A 21,788-nucleotide genomic window follows, 5' to 3' on the forward strand; every position below is an offset into this window, starting at 1 on the left:
GTGCGGATATAGTTTTGGTCTCCAAACCGGTGTTGGACCCACCCAGGATAATTTTTTATAAGCGCAGCCGAAGGCCGCCAATGCAGAAAGGTGTTCTGCGCAAAAATACTATGGATACCACCCCCGGTTTCGGAGGGACCCGCGGTTAATTTTCGGTTTTTCTGTTAATCGGTTTTTTGTTAATAACTTTTGAACGAGTTAAAATTTTTATTTTCCGGGATTATTAATACTGATGTCAAGGCGCGTCGTTTGATACCTCTCTCGATATTTTTGGACGCGTATTAGCAGTGTCATGCTGTCGTAAAGAATTGCCAAATTATCAAAGGTGGTGTCAAAAAACGCGTCGTGACCTCTGTTTTTAGAACCCGAAAGCGAAAAATGTAAATTTTCAAAAGATATAAGCAAAAAATCGGTTCAAATTTTCATGTAGTATTTGTAATTTTGATGATTTCGTGGTACCCACAAAAAACACTGTGGGTAAAAGCTAGCTCAGCTCTATAAATTTATAATGTCTTAGTTTACAAATTATTTATTGTTTATATGTTATTGTAATATTATTGAATTTTTCGCTCTTGTCCTCTGTTACTGTTCGGACTAGCACTATAAAATAATTTTGCCAAATTGTTGTGCTAGGAAAAACTTAATAAAATACAAAATACAAAAGTGTTTTGCGCGGATATATAAAACAAGTAGGTCCCGTCCGGCCAATTTGTAGGAAAAATTAAAAAGGAGCACGACACAAATTGGAAGAGAAGCTCGCCTAAAATCTCTTCGGAAATTATTGCACCTTACATTTATTTATTTTATTTTTAAGGGATGTCGCCGGAAAGGAATTTTTTTAGGACGGTCATACTCTTGTCAGTGTGTCACGTATAAGGGATGGTTGCAGCTGACGGGATGTTCTGGGCTAGATCCCAAAACCCGACTTCCCGTTAAAAAAAAATAAAACTACTAATACGCATCCAAAAATATCTGAAGTGGTGTCAAAATACACGTATTGACCTTGACCACAATAATCCGATGGCGGAATAGAAAAATTTTATCTCTGTCCCGAGATTAAATAATTTTAATATCTAAGTTTTTTTTTTAATAACGTTTGTTGTTTTTTTCCCAGAACAGATGTTATCCCAAGCGGACAAAAATGGGAATTATAACAATTCCTTTTTTTGCTTAATATTCCCGCACTGTTTTCCTGTTTTATTTAAAATTTCACTTTGTTTTCTACTTCAATTTTTCATTTCATTCATATATTAACATGTTTCATGAGCTCAGGTTGATATAAGCAACATAATACTTTTTTAACTAACCGCTTATTCTCTAATATCAATTACAAAAACCATTGTATAAAGCAATATGAGCAAAGCTCGCTAATTAAATACATATGATCATATTGATATAATAGTAACAGCGGATGTATTAAAAACAAATACTGTAAAAATCTGAACAAATGTTACTAAGCTTTCAAAAGCGCGCCTAAAAATCATATCCGCACCATTAGGAATAAACTACATACAGAGTGTATGTGCCTACATGGTGATCAAAAGGAATATAAACAAAAAAGGCAACTCTTAGAGACCAATTGTACAGCGAACAACAGGACATTCATATGGCTTAGCAGCTAAAGGCTTGCACTGATATGAATGTTGGAGATTCCAGTTCAACGCTCAGCTCCCGAAAAGCTAGCTGATGAAGAAGTGAAATTCAGAAACATGTCCTAGTAACCATCGCCGTTTGTAAACTTACAATTTTTCTCTAATATCAATTACAAAAACCATTGTATAAAGCAATATGAGCAAAGCTCGCTAATTAAATACATACTAACCGCTTAACTTAAAACGGCTTAGCCTTGAATTATATTGTTGTACGCATTATATTATGAGTACGAATGTAATTAATCTTACTAATTCCAGCTTTTTTTTCGACAGGCGGCTTGAATGGCTTCGTTTGTTGGGTGTGGTTGGCCCAAAAGCTAAGAATATTTTTGCATGCCAGAGGCATTTCTCCGAACGCATGCGACTGGGACGATTCCTTAAGAAAAACGCGGTTCCAGATATAAATTTAAGTTTATGTTCACCCATAGCGATAGTTGATAGGCCACCTGAGCTTAGTGATAGTTTCATTGAAATCGGTAGTGATGATTTCGCCCGGTACTTTCTTCTACAGTACTAATGGTAAGCCCCTTGGCTTGAAATAGTAACGAATTTGAAGCTGAGGCATCCTTGGAGGAGGCTCATCAACCAATTGACCATGTAGATCATCCATATGCTTCCACTTTAAAAAATTCTACTTTGATGAGGACATGGGCTAATAGTCGACAAACCCAGACAAATAAATATTTAAGCGATGGCACTCCTAGAAAACGAAAGTATCGGGAAGAGATAAATATATTAGTTGAGGAAAATGTTCCACTCCACAATAAGGTGCAATTTTTAGAAGAGAAGGTTGAAGCTTTAGAAGGGAGTAGAAGTGTTGCTGTCCTTGATCGGGATACACAAATAACAGAGCTAATTGGTAATTTGCCCAAACATCTTCAGGCATGTGTGAAGAATTGCCTGATAAACAAACCCCGCATTCCGAAAGGTTATAGATTTGATAGGGAATTAAAAACCTTCTCTGGTCGTTAAGTTTTTAGCACCTATCGTATATAGATATTTAAGGCCCATTCTAAACTTTCCTTCGAGGAAAACTCTTGAACTATTTGTTCAAGGATGGCTTTGAAATCCTGGCTGCAACTCTAGCAGTATTAAAGCCCTGGAGCTTTAAAGCCGTGGCTTCACGGACGCGGAGACATATGTTTCAATATGCATTGATGAAATATCTCTGAAAACCCATGTCCAATATGAGAGAAGTAGAGATGTAATTATAGGTGTGGAAGGTTATGGTGACGAAAATCGCACCTCCAGAGTTGCTTCAAGTGTTTTGACGATATTGGTCCAAGGTATCGGTGGGGAGACTTGGACTCACCCCCTAGCTTATTTTTTTGTCCACAAAGCGTGCAAAGGAGATATTGTGAAAAAATATATATTCGAAGCCATTGGACAGCTCCAGGGTATTGGTCTGCGTCCGTGCCAAATTGTTTCCGATCAAGGAGAAAATTTCGTAGGGTTTACTAGGTTAGTTGGTGTGACCAAGGATGGGCCTTTCTTCGAAGTAAATGGCCAAGAGATCGTTAACTTTTTTGACGCTCCCAATCTTCTTAAAAATACCCGAAACTGTTTAGAGAACAAAAAAAAACCGTCAGTTTTCAAGGACGTCCTGTAAATTGGAAGGACATCATCCATTTGTACAATCAGGGGAAAAATAGCGATTTCTCATGCACACATAAGTTGACATGGGTACATATTAGACCAAAAAATCAAAATAAAATGAGTGTGAAATTAGCTTCACAGGTTTTCAGCAACTCAGTTGCAAGTGCAATGTTCGCCCTTTATAGCTCCGGGCTTTTAAATTCCGCAGAATCTTCTTAATTTTTTACTACAGCCGAATTTGTACTTTTTTTGATAAATTATTTAATATTTTTAACAGTCTTGTTTTTGGAGCAACTGGAATTTTCAAAGAACCTTTCACTGCGTCTGCGGAGCAACTAAGATTCCTTGACGAAGCTTAACTTTTTTTAAAATCCATGAGAGTCTATGAAGCCGATAATAGTAATGTAGATCATGATATCACAAATAGCTTTCAATTCATTAAGGGGTGGCTCCTCAATATAAGTAGCTTGAGCAAGCATGTAATGACGATTTGGTCCGCGACACTTCCTGGCAGACTTTTCAAGGTCTTCCTTGGCCCACCCCAAGCTCTTTTCAAAATGTTCAAGTTGACGTATATGTTGATATAGATAAAAGCAGTTTTCTTCATCGAAGTGCCTTTACATATTTTTGCGGTTATTTATATTTCAAATATTTCAAAATACATAACTGTTTAATGCCTTTACCCAGATTCGATGGTGATATAAGTGAAAAAGACTTCCTCTTCACGATGGGTAAGCAGTTTAGTAACTGTCAACTTGTTGAGCCTCCGTCCGAGTTTATTGACTTTATCAAAAAGATAGAGCAAATTTTTTCAGAGAATTTCGATTCCACCTGCCATAGAGTCGGATTTTCTCAAATACTATTTGAGAAGATGGTGGATGTTGATTCTTATTTTTTTGCGAAAATTGCAACCCAGACGTAATTAAAATAGTTTTTATTAGAATTAGAACATACTTTTTAGTAAACTATTTTAATAAAAAGGCTAATGAGCCAACTTTAAAAAATAGAGAATTTGATGTTTTAAAACGCAATTAATTCCAGCTTTCAATCTGGGGTCTGTCTGCTTTAGTCCGAAGTTTTGCGAGAAATAATTTAATAGAATCGTATTTTTTTTATATTTTGATTTAAACATTTGAAAAGAGCTTAAATGTTTTACATTTAATTCTAAACCTTAACCTTAAATTTTTCTTAAGCAGATTTCGGGTATTTTTTTTTAGCAATAGCTTCCACCCTTCTCCCCACCTCTCTGATATTTCCGGGAAAAGTTTTTAGGGTTTCGCTGTGGGTGATTTTGTATATATTGTAAATATTCATTTTTGAATTATGTAACTGATTTATTTTTATTAAGTAGTTCTATTTGCTTGAAATGTGCAATTTTTTTTAAACAAGTATTCTTTTTTGTTTTGTTTTTTTATGTATTAATGTAAATATTATGTATGTTATTTATGCGGGTGAAAATAAGCCTACAGGGGAACCGAACACCCAAAAAAAATCGGTAACGCGCCTAAATTGCAACCTCCTGGGTGGTGTGGAAAAGCAATTATAATAAATAAAGCGATAATTGATAAACTCTGAGTTTTTTATTTAATATAGTAGTATGGTATTACATACATATATGGTTAAAACACTTTGCTGAGCATAAAAATGTGTGCCCAATATTCCTCTTATGCCAAAATTCCACAGTAAAAACATGGTTGTAAAAAATCCATAGGAATATTGTACCATTATAAATTGTTAGCTTAATTAATCCTTAATTTAATTCATTAATTTTTATTTAGACATAGACAAATATTTTTCAGAATTTCAAGGTCTTACACATCTGTTTTATTGTACATAAGACATATAATTATTACCGGCTTCGTAAATCACAGGAACTTACTTAAGCAAGGAAAGTATTCATGATGATAAGTGCCCACCATTATTAAGTGCATTTTGTACGTCCTTCATTTCTGGTAACTTTCCTATATTGCCTCTGACGGCCATTGATGGAGGTGTAGTTAAAAGTCGGTGGGCTACTCGCTGAATATCAGCTTGGCTGATTTTTTATAAAAAAAAATAACATGTTATAAAAACAAACTAAAAACACTAGAATTTTATTTACCGATCTCGCAAATGAAATGTTCAGGCCGTTTACGATGACCTGTGGCTAAAACTTGCCTACCAACACCTTCAATTACAACTGGTCTTGATTCGAGGTTCAATAAAAGCATTGATTCAAGTTGTATTTTAGAGCGGTTTAATTCACCTTTGCTTGGTTCACTAGCCATATTAAGAAGTTCACTTGTAATAACGTCATCATTCGTAAAACTGCCTCCGTTGTTCTGCAGGCTGCTGCTTAAACCCATACTGATGCCATTGTGATTGTTGTTAATCGATTTACAAGCATTATTATTATGTATTTTAATATTTGATTTTAGCGACCTTTATACGTTTAAATGTAAAGTTTTTATTTTGCCGGCTCTAGGTCAAAAGTAATAAAACGATTTGGTTTTTTATTTTCCAAATATATTTCGATCACCTTCGGAGATCTTCATCAGGGGGCTACAACAATAATAAACAATTCAGCTTAATTTGTAATAACTAACAATAATAACTAAATAAACCATCCTATGTATATAATCGCATTCATATTTATATACATACATACATTTATATTTTTACTTTGCTAATCTGCTTCCGTTCGGTTCGCCATGAAGCTTTGAACTAATTTTCCACGATTCTAGCAAGTGTCTGTAGATATGTGAGCAGCCGTCGGTATCTATTTTATAGTTAAGTCTCTTGTTTATTGGGGTGTTTGTTATGTGGAGCATTTCTAAAGTGAAGCGTTTTTTGTAATTTTGCTCTGTTTGAAGTATGCTCACTGCTTCCAAATCTGGTCTCTCTGCACAGTGGGCCGCAAGTGCAGTTTTTTGCGTGTTACTAGCTGCTCTGCATTTTATATCAGATCGGTGGCCTGATATCCTCGTTTTCAATTTATTCTTAGTTGTACCAACATACTCTTTATTAAATTTATCGTTTTCATTTCCAGCGCATGTAATTTTGTATACAATGTTGTTTTTGTCTAATAATGCTACTTTACTTTTCATGTTGTTGTAGAAAATATTCGTCGTATAGGCTGGTTTATGTGCAATTTTGATGTTTTCCTTGTCATATATGTCGGAACCTTTTAATCTGTCGGAGAAGCCTGGTATATATAACATCGATTTGTACTTTGTAGTTGTTTTTTCTCCATTTTTGGGTATTTTTATTTCACTGTAAGCTTTTATCATCCCCGTATAATTCCATGAGGGAAGTCATTCATTTTTAGTATATTTGCAATTTTTCTTTTGTTTTCAGGGTAGAACACTGCATCACTCGTGTCCAGCGCCTTCCCAATAAAGTTTTTGGCTGTATTTGTAATCATGCTTCTCGGATGTTTGGATTTGTAGCTCATTATCCGTCCTGATGATGTGGGCTTTTGGTACCAATCTACTTTTATTTGGTTACCTCTCTTACATACGAGACAATCCAAGAAGGGTAATCTGTTTTCAGTCTCTAGCTCCATGGTAAATTGTATATCTTTATGATATGTGTTTAGGGTTTTCATTGTTTTCTCTAGTTCGTCCTCCCTTATTATTGCAAACACATCATCTACGTACTTACTAAGCAGTCTCGTGTTTGTCAATTTCTTCAATATTTCTTCCATGATGATGTCGGCTACTATCGGTGATGCCGGAGATCCCATTGGAAGCCCTCTTAACTGCGTATAAATAATTTCTTCATACTTAAAATATCTATTCTCTGTGATACAAAAGGTCAATATTTCCATAAAGAGATTTTTTGGTATATCTGTGTATTGTTTAATGTCATCCCACTTTGTCATTAAAGTCCCTATAGCTAAATCCGTTGGTACACTTGGAAACAATGACACTACATCAAACGACACAAGACGTTCATCATCACATATACAGGAGTTGTTTATCTTATTTTTGAACTCTATTGCACTTTTTACATTAAATTCTGATTCGGAAGTCAGATTTTTTAAAACGTTGGTCAAGTATTTACACAAATTATAGGACGGAGAATTAATCATTGAACAAATTGGTCCTAAAGGTATATTACCTTTGTGTACTTTTGGCGCACCATATATTCGTGGTGGTAGAGCGGTATGGGTTGTCATTTGTGATCTTTCTCTTTTTGTAATGATACCTAGTTTCTCTAATTTATCTACTAATTGATTGTTTTTTTGTTTGTAAACACAACGTTGGGTCTTGTCGTAATATTCTATATGTTGACAGATCGGATAATATATTATTCATCTTTACCATGTAGTCACTTTTTTTCATTGCAACAGTCACGTTACCCTTATCTGCATTTAAAATAACTATATTTTTGTTTTGGTTTAGAAATTTTCGGGTTCGCCCCACTGTATCGTTAATGGAAATATCAGCTGTGTTCGTTTTATGTTTTGTTACTGTTTCTTTTATCAGCAACGATAGTTTTGTTCTCGCAGACTCTTGATCCTCTTTATTTTTCATGCTCTGTATTAGCTCTTCTCCATCCGCTATACATTTGAATAAATAGAAAGTGTTTTTTGCAACCGGTAGAGCAAACTTTGGAACTTTTGCAAGAAGCGCCTCAACATCAGGTGGAAAATCTGTCTTTGTTTGGTTTACAAACCAATGTCTGTTGTTGTTGTTTTCGAGTGCTTCGTTGTTTCGTGGGCTTCTCAATTTTTCGAGCTTGCTTGTTGCGTGTTTTTGCAAATGCTGGTACGTGTGAGTGCGAGTTGCTGTTCACTCTCGAAAAAAGCTTTCAGATCACCCTCTTTTATATTTTGTCTTAAAGTGGCCTTAGTATAAGTAAGTTTTTTTGTTTTCACTTTTAAAATATCGTGTTTGAATTTAATTAAAGTATTTAGTATTTTACTGTGAAATAATCTTATGTGTTTGTCTAATATGTGTTTTATATATTTAGGTATGTGATTGTTAATGGTAAATATGTAATTTAGTTTTGTTGTGTTTTTTAAAAACTTAGGTATAATTTTAGCTTCCCTACATTTTAATAAAAACCTTATGTTTGACTGCAACTTTGTCATCTGGATGGATTCTGATTTATACTTGTTGATAGCTTGTTTTGTCTTGTTGTTGTAGGTGTTTTTTAATTTTGCATAAACCATCTTGTTGGTTTCTTTTGTTGACGGCGTGCAAACTGCACTTGCGGCCCACTGTGCAGAGAGCGGCCATCAACCAGATTTCGAAGCAGTGAGCATACTTCAAACAGAGCAAAATTACAAAAAACGCTTCACTTTGGAAATGCTCCACATAACAAACATACCAATAAACAAGAGACTTAACTATAAAATAGATTCCGACGGCTGCTCACATATCTACAGACACTTGCTAGAATCGTGGAAAATTAGTTCAAAGCTACATGGCGAACTGAACGGACGCAGATTAGCAAAGTAAAAATATAAATGTATGTATGTATATAAATATGAATGCGATTATATACATAGGATGATTTATTTAGTTATTATTGTTAGTTATTACAAATTAAGCTGAATTGTTTATTATAGTTGTAGCCCCCTGATGATGATCTCCGAAGGTGATCGAAATATATTGGGAAAATAAAAAAACAAATCGTTTTATTACTTTTGACCTAGAGCCGGCAAAATTATGTATTTTATTTAGTTGCTTATTTGGTTTTATAAGAGAGATAAGTATAACGCAGAGTAAGGATTCACGGCAGATATATATATATATATATATTGCATATATATATATAAATGCATTTCAATGCTTTAGTTGAAATACCCTTTATCGGTAGCACCTTCCACAATTGTTTTTATTACAACAAATGCCTCTTTGGCTGTATCCTCTATTTCATTAGCTGGTAGGTACAAACATGTCCGGACTATCAGGACGTCCTCGCAGCTCGAAATTATAAGCAATTGGCACTTTCATCCTGCTATATTTCCAATCCATACTGCCACAACTGGATGGATAGTATAATTACTACCCGTCAATTCACGTATAAATCCAGCAGCATTACGGCCAAACTCTTGCAAATCATCATAGTTTGCAACATGCTCTGTGGTGTAACCATATGGAAACATTATCATTTCCGAATATCAATGCATGTTCTAATTTTCTCCTTTTCCACATTTTAAGATGTAAAGTCTATAAAGCGTTAGGTTTCCATTTGACTACTAGCACTGGCACCACAGTAATAAAACGACAAGGATCACCACTAGCGCCAGTGGTATTCCAGTGATCAGGGTAGTTACTATTTAAAACAACACCGCGACAAGTGCTAAATAATTGCCGATTCTTACGTCACATGCGATCATGTTCAAAAGTGTATTTGTACCAATCCGGATTGATGCAAGGGAATATAATCCAATTATAGTTATTTGCCAATTTTTCTACATTCCTTTCTTTGGATGTCAACAGTTCATTGATTATATACGTAGCTGCCACTCTCGATGAATATTGCTTTATTTGAAGCATTGCGCGACAGATTCATGCTCTTTATGGGAACACCTTGCGTACTATTACCCATGTCAACACGTGAAAGATCATTAGGATGCTGTGCCACCATATATTCCAACCATGAATTGATCGTTTGCAAGTACAAAAGTGTTTCCAATCGAATGCAGCAGGGGCGGTGTCAGCAGGCAATACTTTCTTCATATTACGATCGATTTTCTCTTGAAAGTTTTATGTCTAAAAAAAAAAAATTATTACAATTTAGCGCACATACTTTTAGGCTATAACTCACCAAGACACGATGCTTCACAGCATACGTATGCAATAAGTCCACAAAATCAGCCACTCTGTGCGCAGCAACCAATATTGAGAGCTTATGGCCCACTTCTCGAGCATATCCTATAAAAGTCAAGCTATCACTTTGCTCGTCCAGTTTTTGAAATAGATCGACATGCTGATCTGTATCTATTTCAATCTTGTAGACACGGTAATTTTATGATAAATCCAAAGAAGCGAATTAGACAAGATAAAAAGATAACTGAACTCTTTATTGTAGCCAACCGGCCTTTTATACGCAAAGAAAACAACGGCACAATCGTATGATTATTATTCTGTTATGACAATGAAAAACACATAGAGATGATACTTTGAGTAGACGGTAATACATAAGGCGGTCAGCACATACTAATCGAACTGCACCGACTCAATCTCGTACATCCTCCCCGGCTGAGTCCTGTGGACTTAGGATTCCTTCGCTAGATTCGACAATGCGGCATACCCGCTGGACTGGGCGCTGACACACATGTTTGCGATGTAAACCTCTTTCGAATGTGCTAAATTCTATGGTGACCACACGTACCAATCCATCGCTCCCCGGATGTACCTCAGTAATGCGACCAATTCGCCAACGGGAAGGTGGTAGTTGCTCATTTTGAATAGCTACGATGTCACCAACCTGCATATTAGGGGTAGGTCGCGCCCATTTGCTACGAACCTGCAGCTGTACCAAGTACTCCTCCTTCCACCGTTGCCAAAAATGTTGGAGCATGCGCTGCAGTCGCTGATAATACTTGAGACGGTTGTCAGGTGCATCTAAATCACTGGCTTCTGGTCGTAAATTCAATGGACGACCGATAAGGAAATCCCCAGGCGATAGCGCAACAGCACCTTCAGGATCGTCATGGACAGCGATAATCGGTCTCGAATTGAGGCATGCCTCGATGCGCACCAGCAATGTACTAAGCTGAGGGTAGGGGAGTACTGTATCACCAATGACGCGCTTAAGATGCTTCTTGGCGGAGCGGACCGCAGCCTTCCATAAACCTCCTTGATATGGCGCTGAGGGAGTTATGAATTGCCAATGGACACCGGCATCCGACAGTCGTTGTTTGGAATACGTGTTGTTCCAGTTCGCCAAGTCAGATTGGAGTAGACGATTTGCACCGACAAATTGACTGCCATTGTCACTATAGAGATTGGTACAATAACCTCGGCGACTGACAAACCTATCGAAGATATCAAGAAATGCTCTGGTGCTTAGGTCCTCTGCCAATTCAATGTGCACAGCCTTGCTACACATGCATACGAAAATCGCTGCATAGGTCTTTGTGGTGGTCTTAGAGCGTTTGCCGCCATGACGGACTAGAAAAGGCCCAGCGTAGTCCAACCCACTGTTGGAAAATGGTGGAGCAACTAACACGCGGGAACGAGGAAGATCAGCCATTTGTTGTTGTTGCATAGCCTGTTGATGTAACCTGCAAACTTTACACTGATGTATACAACGCTTTACCAGATCTCTCACGTGCACAATCCATAATTCCCGACGAAGATACTGTAGCATCTCTCGTATACCACCATGCATAGTTACGTTATGTGCATTGCGCACCAAGAGGGTAGCCAATGTGCATTCCTTTGGCAAAATTATGGGGTGACGCTGCTCGTAGGGGAGATCTGCGTTTCGCAGTCGACCACCAACACGTAGAACTTCATCGTCACCCAGCATGGGACTCAAAGGGAGCAACTTGCTTGAGGCAGAAACACTGGAAGAAGCTAGCAAACGATTAATTTCTGACATGTAATATTTACCTTGTGCTTTGCGAACGAGCAGCAGCAATGCTTGGCGAATCTCTTCTGCTGATATCACTGGTGTACGCCAATGGGATCTACCAGCTGATCGAAATCGTAATACATAGGCTGTTGTGTACAAAACTCGCTGTAGTGTGCTAAATCGGTCAACAAGTGGAATGAAGGCTGAAGAATCATTGGCATATCGAAACTGTATTGTCGGAGTTGTGGTAGTGCATAGGAGTGCTCGAATTGGTCTCAGCTCAGAATCGTGTACCTGTTGCTCTACGTTGTCGAATGTGTGGGATTCTTCCTGATCGTAATTACCATTGTAAATTATGCTTGGCCCGTTCCACCACAAAGGCCAATTTTTGAGCGTTGCTGGTGTCATGCCCCTACAGGCGCAGTCGGCTGGATTGTCCTTTGTACGAATGTGATGCCAGTCTGGAATATTAGAGTGCTTCTGAATGTATGCCACCCGATTTGAGACGTATTGCATCAACGTATGAGGTGATTTGCGGATCCAGGACCGAACTATGCTGGAATCGCTCCAATAAACGCATTGATTTTTGTTGAGCTGAAGCGCCTCTCGTACGCTGACCATAGTCATTGTCAGTAAGTGTGCGGCACATAATCCTAGCCGTGGAATCGTCATCGTCTTAAGTAGGCTCACCTTTGTTCTCGCTGCGACTAGTCTGATCTTAACCTCGTCATCTGCGTCGCAACTGCGCGAATATATAACAGCAACATACGCTCTCTCGCTGGCATCGCAAAAACCGTGGAGCATGATAGCTGCCAATCTTGACATCCCAATCCATCGTGGTATTCGCAATGAGGTGATCGTTGGTAGTGTGCTTCGAAATTTGAGCCACTTCTCTCGGAGTTCTGGTGGTAAGGGCGTATCCCAATCGATCTTGGCTGCCCATGTTAGTTGCATCATTATTTTGGCTGTCACTGATATTGGAGCCAAGAGTCCAAGAGGATCGAGGATTTTAGCCACCTCACTCAACACCTGTCGCTTTGTGGGAATAAGATTACCATCTTGCAGCGATACTCGATAAAGAAGCTCATCATTAGAAGGTTCCCAGTGAGGTCCCAAAACCTTGGCCTCGGCGTCGCCCAAGCTGAGTGCTGAGGTGGATAGTTCAGCGTTAGATATCACATCGGAAATGTTGGATTTCCATTTACAAAGCCGAAACTGACCTTCATTTAATATTGTAGAAATATCACGCGCTAAAATGATTACCTCATGTGGTGTATCAGCGCTATCAAGTAGATCATCTACGTAGAAATTCTGAAGAATACTCTCCCGTGCTCGACTGGCTCGCTTTACGTCAGGTACAGAGAATTGGTTGTCAACGGCGCACAAAATGAGAACGCGAATCGCATTGAAAGGGCTGCAGGCCATACCACATGTTATTGTCTTGAGTTGATACGTACATAAGGGGTCCTTTGGATTTTCTCGCCAGAGGATTTGTTGCCAACAGCGATGCCTCGGGTCGATTTCAATCTGTCGGAACATCTTTTCGATGTCTGCCGTAATAGCCACACGAAACCGGCGAAAGCGTAGAAGAATATCGAATAGTGGATCTTGAACTGATGGTCCAACCAGCTGAGTGTCGTTCAGGGATATACCATTGCTGGTCTTTGCCGAAGCATTAAAAACCACACGGAACTTCGCAGTGACGGCGTAGTGTGGTATGAAATAGCCAAGAGAGCTGTCATGCCCCTCGTGTGCGATCTTCTCCATGTGCCCGAGTCCTTCGTACTCGGCCATAAACTCCACATATTTACTTCTTAATTGCTCATCTTTGCCCAGACGCCGCTCAAGATTGAAAATACTACGAATTGCATTGATGTACGACTCCCCGAGTCGTGGCGCATTTGGAGCGAACGGTATCTGAACACTATAGCGACCATCAGGTTTACGTGATACGGTCTGTTGAAAAATATCTTCGCAGATGGTTTCTGTAGCTTTGGGACGAGGTGCTTCCTCCAGTTACCAGAAGCGTTGTAGAAGCTCATCAAGCCGCTCTTCCGCTATACTAATTTCGGACTGGGTGTCCAAGGCTACAAGTGACGAACAGCGTGGTGACGTAGGTCAGCAAATGACCCAACCAAGACGCGTGTGAAGAGCACATGGCTCCTTGGGCCCACCGATGATTGTATCACCCTGGAGAAGCATAGCCAAAATATCAGCTCCAATGAGCACATCGATGATACCTGGTGTGTGAAATGTCGGATCCGCAAGTGGAATACCATGTAAATGCTTGTACTGGCTAATGTCTATTGGTGACGATGGAATAGTTGAAGTAATGTCCGGTAAGATGTGTGCCTCAAAGCAGCACTCGAACTTCGCATCATGATAAGAACGCATAATCAAAGTCGTCTGTACACGCGATGTAGTGGAGCTCTGTGAACCGATACCCTCCACAATGAGTTTGGATCGTCTTCTGTGGAGACTCAAACGGTTAAAAAATGACTCCGTAATGAAGCTTACCTGAGAGCCCATGTCGCATAAGACGCGGCACTCCACCTCTTCTCCCACGCTATCTACCACTAAGGCTTTTGCAGTTGCCAGAACGATTCCCTCGGAATGTGCCAGGAGGGACTGAACAGCGTCAATAAGGGGTAGTACTTGAGGAGCGGTGGTGCCGGCTCCCGATCATGATTGCAATACCGTACTTGTGTTTGTTGGTGCCCGCTCGCTTGCCGAGTTGCCCTTACAAAGCAATGTGTTGTGTTTCTGCTTGCAATTGTTGCAATTGCCCGAGGTACAATCCCTGAAAGAGTGACCTGATCCCAAGCAATTAAAGCAAAGCGATGACTGACGTACCATCTGTAGGCGTTGATCCAGACTTAATGCTTGAAATTGAGGGCACTTGAATAGACGATGTGACTCGGAGCACCGTGGGCACGTAGATCGCATATTGGAAGTTGAAGATTTCGGTGTCACCACATGTGACTGTACAGAACGGTTAGCTGCGGAATGTCTTAACGGCGCAGTGGAGCTCATCCTCAATGTGCCAGCATAGGTCTCGATCTCTTCTAGCATTTTCTGTAACTGTGGAAGCGTATCCGAGTGGTTGAGGACAGTCCAGTGAGTCACCGCTGATGTGGGTAAATTTCGGAGAACTATGGGATATTTTTTTATTTTATTTTATGGGATATACGATGGCATCCCATTGATCTGTTGCCAATCCCAGCACATTTAGTGCGCGTAGTGTGCTTCGTACCACATCGATAACATTTCGAACATTACGTTGCGTTAGAGCTGGATGCTCTGGCAAGTCTAATAAACGATTCACATGAGACTCAACCAACCACCTTGGATTGTCGTACCGCCGCTTCAACTCTGCCCATAGCTGTTCATAACCTCCAGTGTATACGCCAACAACCATAGGCACGGCCTGGGCATCCACGCACTGTCTCAACCGGCTGAGTTTGTAGGTATCGTCTAGCTCAGTATGATTGTGCACCATTGATTCGAAAACGTGTTTAAACATCAGCCAGTTTTCCTGCTTACCATCGAATGTAGCTAGCTTCACAGGATCGAGCCGGTGGTCCATTTGGCAACGACTAGACGCAAAGTTTGTTGTTGTATTTGCTGCAACATGAATAAGCTGCAGTTTTGTAACTATGCTGCCATATATGGTCTCCACCTGCGCTAGTAGCTGCTCATGTGCATCAAGCTCTTCTGAGGTGGCTTCTCCCACTAAAATCATGTGGTTTTCCATAAAGCGATCGTAATGGCTGGCCAGCGTAGTGATTGTGTGTTCTACCTGTACATCGTCCGGCCTATACCCTTCAGCGTCCACCTCTGCTTTGATGCGCAAAATACTGCTCCTTGCGGATCTCCTTATGTTGATTGCTGCCATGGTTGTACGCTTGCAAATTTGGTAGTTCGCAAATTTTAATTAAATTAAACAAGTAAACTAAACGCGACTATACAAACATATACGATTTTAAAAATACTGAAAATTATTAACGCGTTTGCCCTCCTCACAGGAGGCACCAAAATGTATGATAAACCAAAGAAGCGAATTAGACAAGATAAAAAGATAACTGAACTCTTTATTGTAGCCAACCGGCCTTTTATACGCAAAGAAAACAACGGCACAATCGTATGATTATTATTCTGTTATGACAATGAAAAGCATACTGATACTTTGAGTAGACGGTAATACATAAGGCAGTCAGCACATACTAATCGAACTGCACCGACTCAATCTCGTACAGTAATGATCATACCGAGCGATATCTTCATGCGATTCCTTAAAATCGTTATTGGCACAGTGCATCGAAAATGAATCCACTGCACTGACATGTTCGCAACTATAGTGATCAGCACGAAGAATATGCGCAGACTTGAAGACGAAGGTAGACGGTGCATATCTATATTTTCTCTTCTCTAGTTTGAATATATGTATGTATTTAGGTACATTCTTATGCCAACAAATGTTTTCTGTGGTATGTTTGGCTTGCTATTATCAGTTTTTATATGTACAATACACTGGATCACTGCTGCTGGATCTAATATTCTGCTATACATTCGCAAAAACGAAAAAGATAATAACTGAACGACAACATAATTTACTTGACTCCAAAAACACTCGAATATTATCTTTGCGTGCTACCCAGCAAGCATCTGGTTTGGTACATGGTAAAAAAAATATTTCGTGAATCACAGTATTCTGAGCACTTCTCACTCGTACATAACCGGGTGGGGTTATTAAGCAACAATATTCTTTACTTTAGCTAACAACTGCCAAAACTCGTCCAAAAAAAGACGCGTTTTGAACATAGGACCATGAATTGAAAATTGTATTTCTGCCAGAAGATATTTCCAAAAACCCGAAAAATTTCCCCGGAGCGCTCCGAAACCGGTGGTATAGTATTTTTGCCTTTCTGTGTTAGCGGCCCTCGGCTGCGCTTATAAAAAATAACCCTGGGTGGGTCCAACACCGGTTTGAAGACCAAAACTATATACGCGCAAAACACTTTTACCCACAGTTTTTTTTGTGGCTACAAAATAATCAAAATTACACCAACCACATGAAAATTGCAATTTTGTTTGCAAATATCTCCGGAAAGTTATACAATTTTCAATTTCCGCTTTCGGATTCGTGTTCCTGGGTCTTTTGACACCTCTCCCGATATGGACGAGCTTTATATTGGACGCAAAGTTATATCGGCAAGTAATCTCGTCGCTGATACAAAAGCTCTGCTATCTATACTTGCTGCATAAGGGAGTGTCTCGTGAACTTTAACAATCACATATACCACCATTTTTTTCAAGCTCCTTCAATACTGCATCTTTATTTGGAAATAAAGGTCTCCCAATATATATTGTTTACTTACATTAAACGCTAACTTCTCTAAAAAGTACGAAGCACCGCTTGGATATGTAACCTTATAACAAGGGCCTGAGTCAATTACCAGCCGGACAGTGTAAAATTTCCGAATCTTGGTGCATTTCTTGGTGCAACTCGCAAATTGCCATTGATTTAATCTACAATCCATAGCAATCAATATCTATAAGACATTTTATTGTAAACAAGCAAGAACAAGAGAAATTGTTTTTCTTCGTACATGGTTGCTTTTTTCGTACTTCGCCAACTTAAAACAAATTTTATAAAATTATCAAAAAAATTTAAGAAAACATGGAAATTTTTACACAAACTTTATCTCTTGTAAGTATTTACTATAAATTATAGTTTTTAAAAACTTCATTCCAATATTTCAACATTTTTTACGCAGTTTTCTTTGGCAGCTAAACGCTTTTTTTGCACTTATGAAGTACAACAGTGCCAAATCATGCCAAATAGCATCCACAAAAAAACGAACAAGAACAAGCATTTTCATCAGGTGAGCGAGGCTGTGTATGTGCGTGCTGCTACATATCCTACTTGTAGACCTGTACTATGGTAGTTGTTGTGGCGATATATCGCCGATACAATAAAAAATGTTATTGTTGCTGCTGCCTGAGTCACAGGTGGTAATTGTAATTGCCAGCAGTAAAAAGGTGTCGTACTTATTGTTGGTATTGTACAGCCGATGAAGAAAATATGTGACGTTGGGCTAGAGTTTGTGTGCCGTCGGTGAAAAAAAGTATGTGTAGTTGCTGAATGCGTTGGGTGCCGTCCAAGAAAGCCAGTGGGTGTTGCTGTAGTGGGCGTGCCGTGCCGTCAGTTTAAAAGGCGATGTAGTTGTTGTTGAGCGGTATGTCGCCGGAAAGCCAATGTGTGTATTTGTTGTATGCGCTGTGTGTCATCTGAAAGCAAAATTATGTGGTGTTGTTGTAGGCGTGGTGTGCCGTCGAAAAATAAATGTGTATAGTTGTTGTAGATGCAGTGAGCCGTCTAAGAACGCAAATTTGTGTAGTTGTTGTGGATGCGGTGTGCCGTCGGCCCGCTGTGCCCAGTGTATCCTTGCGTTGGCGAGGTGGCCTTGAATACAAATGGAATTAGTTAAAAGTATTTACTTTTGGATCAAAACGCTTAGTGAATATGTACATGGGGGCTTTTGTGTTTGCATGGCTGCAGATGCATATACACACATCTGCGTATATATACATCTTCATTAATGCAGTTTTCTATTTGGCTTGCTTGGGCAATTCGCTAGGTGGGAGCAAATTGCCTGCATACACGCCAAGTAGCAGATGACTTTCGACTTACCTCTATCCTTGGTTTCCCGGGCAGGTTTTCTGATCCTCGTATGGCACTTGTAAGGGTACGCGCAACGACCTTTTTTTTCGAATCCTTCTGCCGACTGAGGACAGGGACCGTCATGATGGCAACGTCGTTTGGGTCCGCCTGGCCGATAAGTGTCATCATGACGAAAGGATAGGGATAAGCTGAGTGACCATGTCAGGGTTCCTTTGCTGAACTTCAACAGTTTGGCAAAGTGGTATCTGGTATGGCACCCAGCTAGCAGACGGACGTTAGTAGCAGATCGTGGCGAGCTGTTGAAACTGCCTTACCTGTGATCCCGCATGCCCGGTAAGTGAGGCTTGCAGACGTCGCCACGATAGATAGGAGTAGGGGGTGTGGCAGCCACACCTGGAAACTAGTTAATAGGTATGATGTGCCACAATTCCACGGGCAGCAAGACGACTGACTAGACACATTATAGAGACGGACGTCATCGCCTTCACCGAACCTTCACCAAGGCAGCACCAGAATCACCAAAGCAAACATAAATTTTCCTTTTTTTTGATAGAAGTTGATTTTGCACATTGGGTGTTAGGAAGTTTTGGATTTTAAGTCACAATTTTTTTATTTCGAAATTATTAGAGTTTTGAAATATCCTAAAGTACAACCATATTGTTTGAATGGTACTTTTGTTTTAGCATTTTTTTACCTATTATTAATTTTTTTGATACCTTTCTCTCATTTTTTGTTTCATCACTCATACAACTTGAATTGGAATTCTGTTTTACATACATATATTCACGCAAACATATTCGAATCTAATTTTGGTTTTAATCATTTTAATACTTTATTTTTTTTGTTACATATATTGACATAAACTTCATTTCCTTATTATGTAAAAACCGATTTGATTTGAGCAATATCTTGTTTTTTTGTTTATATTTTGGTTTAAATTATTTTTTTATAACACACTCAACCATAGTGTTTGGATTCAGCTTATCACTTTTCTAAGTTATTTTGAAAATTTTTATTTTTCTTTGGTCGAATAGAGCAGTGGAAGCAATACCTGTTTTCTCTTAATCTGTGAGTTTAGGATCATTTTCCCTTTATGGTATTGGGTTTGGGTAAATTTTAATAAGTTTTTTTACTAGGCATTTAAGACATAGTAGTTTACTTTTCTTTATACACACATCCATAACTTGAATTCTCCCTTGTATACACACATACTCACGAACATATTAACTAAATTGCTTTTATATATATTAAGTTTTTATATTGTTTTTTTTTTATATTATTTAATATCGTATATATTTATACTTATATTTTTTTTTTGGTTTTCTTAAGTCCCTCGCATTTCGAGTTACATTTATTTTTATCCTTCTTGGTTTTATTTGTTTTCTTTAAGATAAACTATTTATTTCCATAGCATCTCGTTTTTTTTGTTTTTCTCAAATTGCGGTTGAGTTTTACATTGGTCGGAATTTGGGTACCTTGTCATTACGGTGTCTGGCTCTATCGCCGTAATTTTCTTGCACGTCTTATTGCCGTTTTGTTTTGGTTTTCTCAGGCGCAACAACAAGATTTGGTGGTGCAAATGGCGGGTGAAGTGCGGAGCATCAAGACCAATGTCGATCATCTTGGTGGTCGCGTGGCAGAGATGGAGGCATCCACGCCCGAGCCTGAGAACCGAAGGGGGGAAACTGCTACACGCAGCAGTATTCCGAGTGGCAGTCGGATTACTGAACGAGATGGTAGTGACCCTCAAAAGTGGAAAAAATTAGACCTCGAAAAATGGCACATCAAATTCGATGGGACCAACAAAGGGATGAGCGTCGAAAGCTTCATATTTCGTGTTGAGTGAATGCGGGAACAACATGCTATTTCCTTCTTCCAGCTTTTCACGGACTTTCATTGTCTGGTGTCCGGCGGTGCCTTGAAGTGGTATTGGCAGGTCCCGAAGACCATTCAGATGAGCCCGATTTCGGTTACTTCGAGCTGAAAGCCGAGATGCTAAGCCACTTAAAGTCCGCTGAGTCCGATTATGAAATAATCCGTGAAACCATGGAGAGGAAACCGCAACCCGCAGAAGCTTTCGACGACTTCTATAGCGAAGTACATAATTTGACATTCCGTTTGCGGAAGAGAATCCCTGAGAAGGAGCTGGTGGGCATAGTCAGGGGCAACCTCAGGCCGTACCTTGCACATTTGACCTTCGCGATCAAAATGGACTCGTTAGTGGAGCTCAAAACCGAATGCAAGAGAGCCGAGAAACTCATTAACGAAAACAAGAATAGGTCAAGGGCGGTTAATGAATTAGGGTTTGAAATGCCATATTTAGAGGGAAGAAAAGTAGAAGCTTTCGATAGGAAACTCCAACCCCAAATCCCAGCCCATCCCAATAGTGCCCGTCCGTCTGTTAGTAATTCTGTTAGTCCTGCGTCTAAATCCACTGTCAATTCCTTTTGTGCGTCTCCCTTCCATTTAATGTTGTGTCTTTCGTGCGGTATGCCGGTGTATCATTATGTGAAAAACCCGGCAGAAACACAAAATCCAAATAAATGTTCGTCCACGTTTCACAACATGGTGTGATTTGCTTGTGGTAGTGATGCGTCCTTCTGTGTTTTTAAACCCAAACAGGGAAACCCGAGGCTGGCGGAGTTGACCGGGGACTCCAGCCAGGAGTTAGGCTACCCGGCAGCCCTGAAATAAGAATTCTGAAGAGAGAAGAAATAGAAAAGAGAGGGGAGGTTAGGAAAGCACAAGGGACCGTGGAAAAACGCGAAGTAAAGAGACTACACCAAAGAAAGCTAGAGTACGAAGAAGCAATAAAAAGAGTATTTTGTGATACAATAAAAGCAAGTAGGAAAAACAGAAATTTCAAGAAGATAGAGAAGATGAGGGAAAAGAGAAAAGATTTTAAAAGGTTGAAGAATAAAATAGTTGCAACAATTGTTACAATGAAAGGAGATAACAGGTTTTACGCCAAAACAAAGATAGGAGGTCATGAGGTCCTGGCTCTCTTGGACTCAGGGGCGAGTGCCAGCTGCTTAGGAAAGACTCAGTTGCATTCCTTCGGGGAAAGGAAGCCTTGATTGTGCCAATCAGGGGCCAAAATATCCGAACCGCGAACGGGGAGGAAACCGCCGTGGTAGGGGTCATAAAGTTACCAGTCGTGTGGGATAATACGACCAGAGAATTGGAATGTTTGATAGTTCCTGATCTGCAACAGGAAGTATATTTTGGGATAGACTTCTGGCAGGCCTTTGGTATAAGTGTTGTGAGTAAAGGTATGAATGGGAATGTGTGTCCAAATGTTGCCAGTGTGGCGGAGCTTGTACCCGCCGAGGGTGACT

The 21,788-nt window shown here is 39.5% G+C and overlaps 1 pseudogene; it reads right to left on the reverse strand.

Moving 5' to 3' along the window:
• Positions 1 to 9,030: 9,030 nt before the first annotated feature.
• On the reverse strand, positions 9,031 to 17,285 carry LOC137235343 (zinc carboxypeptidase-like; annotated as a pseudogene).
• Between the last annotated feature and the right edge of the window lie 4,503 nt (positions 17,286 to 21,788).

The sequence above is a fragment of the Eurosta solidaginis genome, chromosome X, assembly GCF_040869045.1.
Source record: "Eurosta solidaginis isolate ZX-2024a chromosome X, ASM4086904v1, whole genome shotgun sequence".
Lineage (NCBI taxonomy): Eukaryota > Metazoa > Arthropoda > Insecta > Diptera > Tephritidae > Eurosta > Eurosta solidaginis.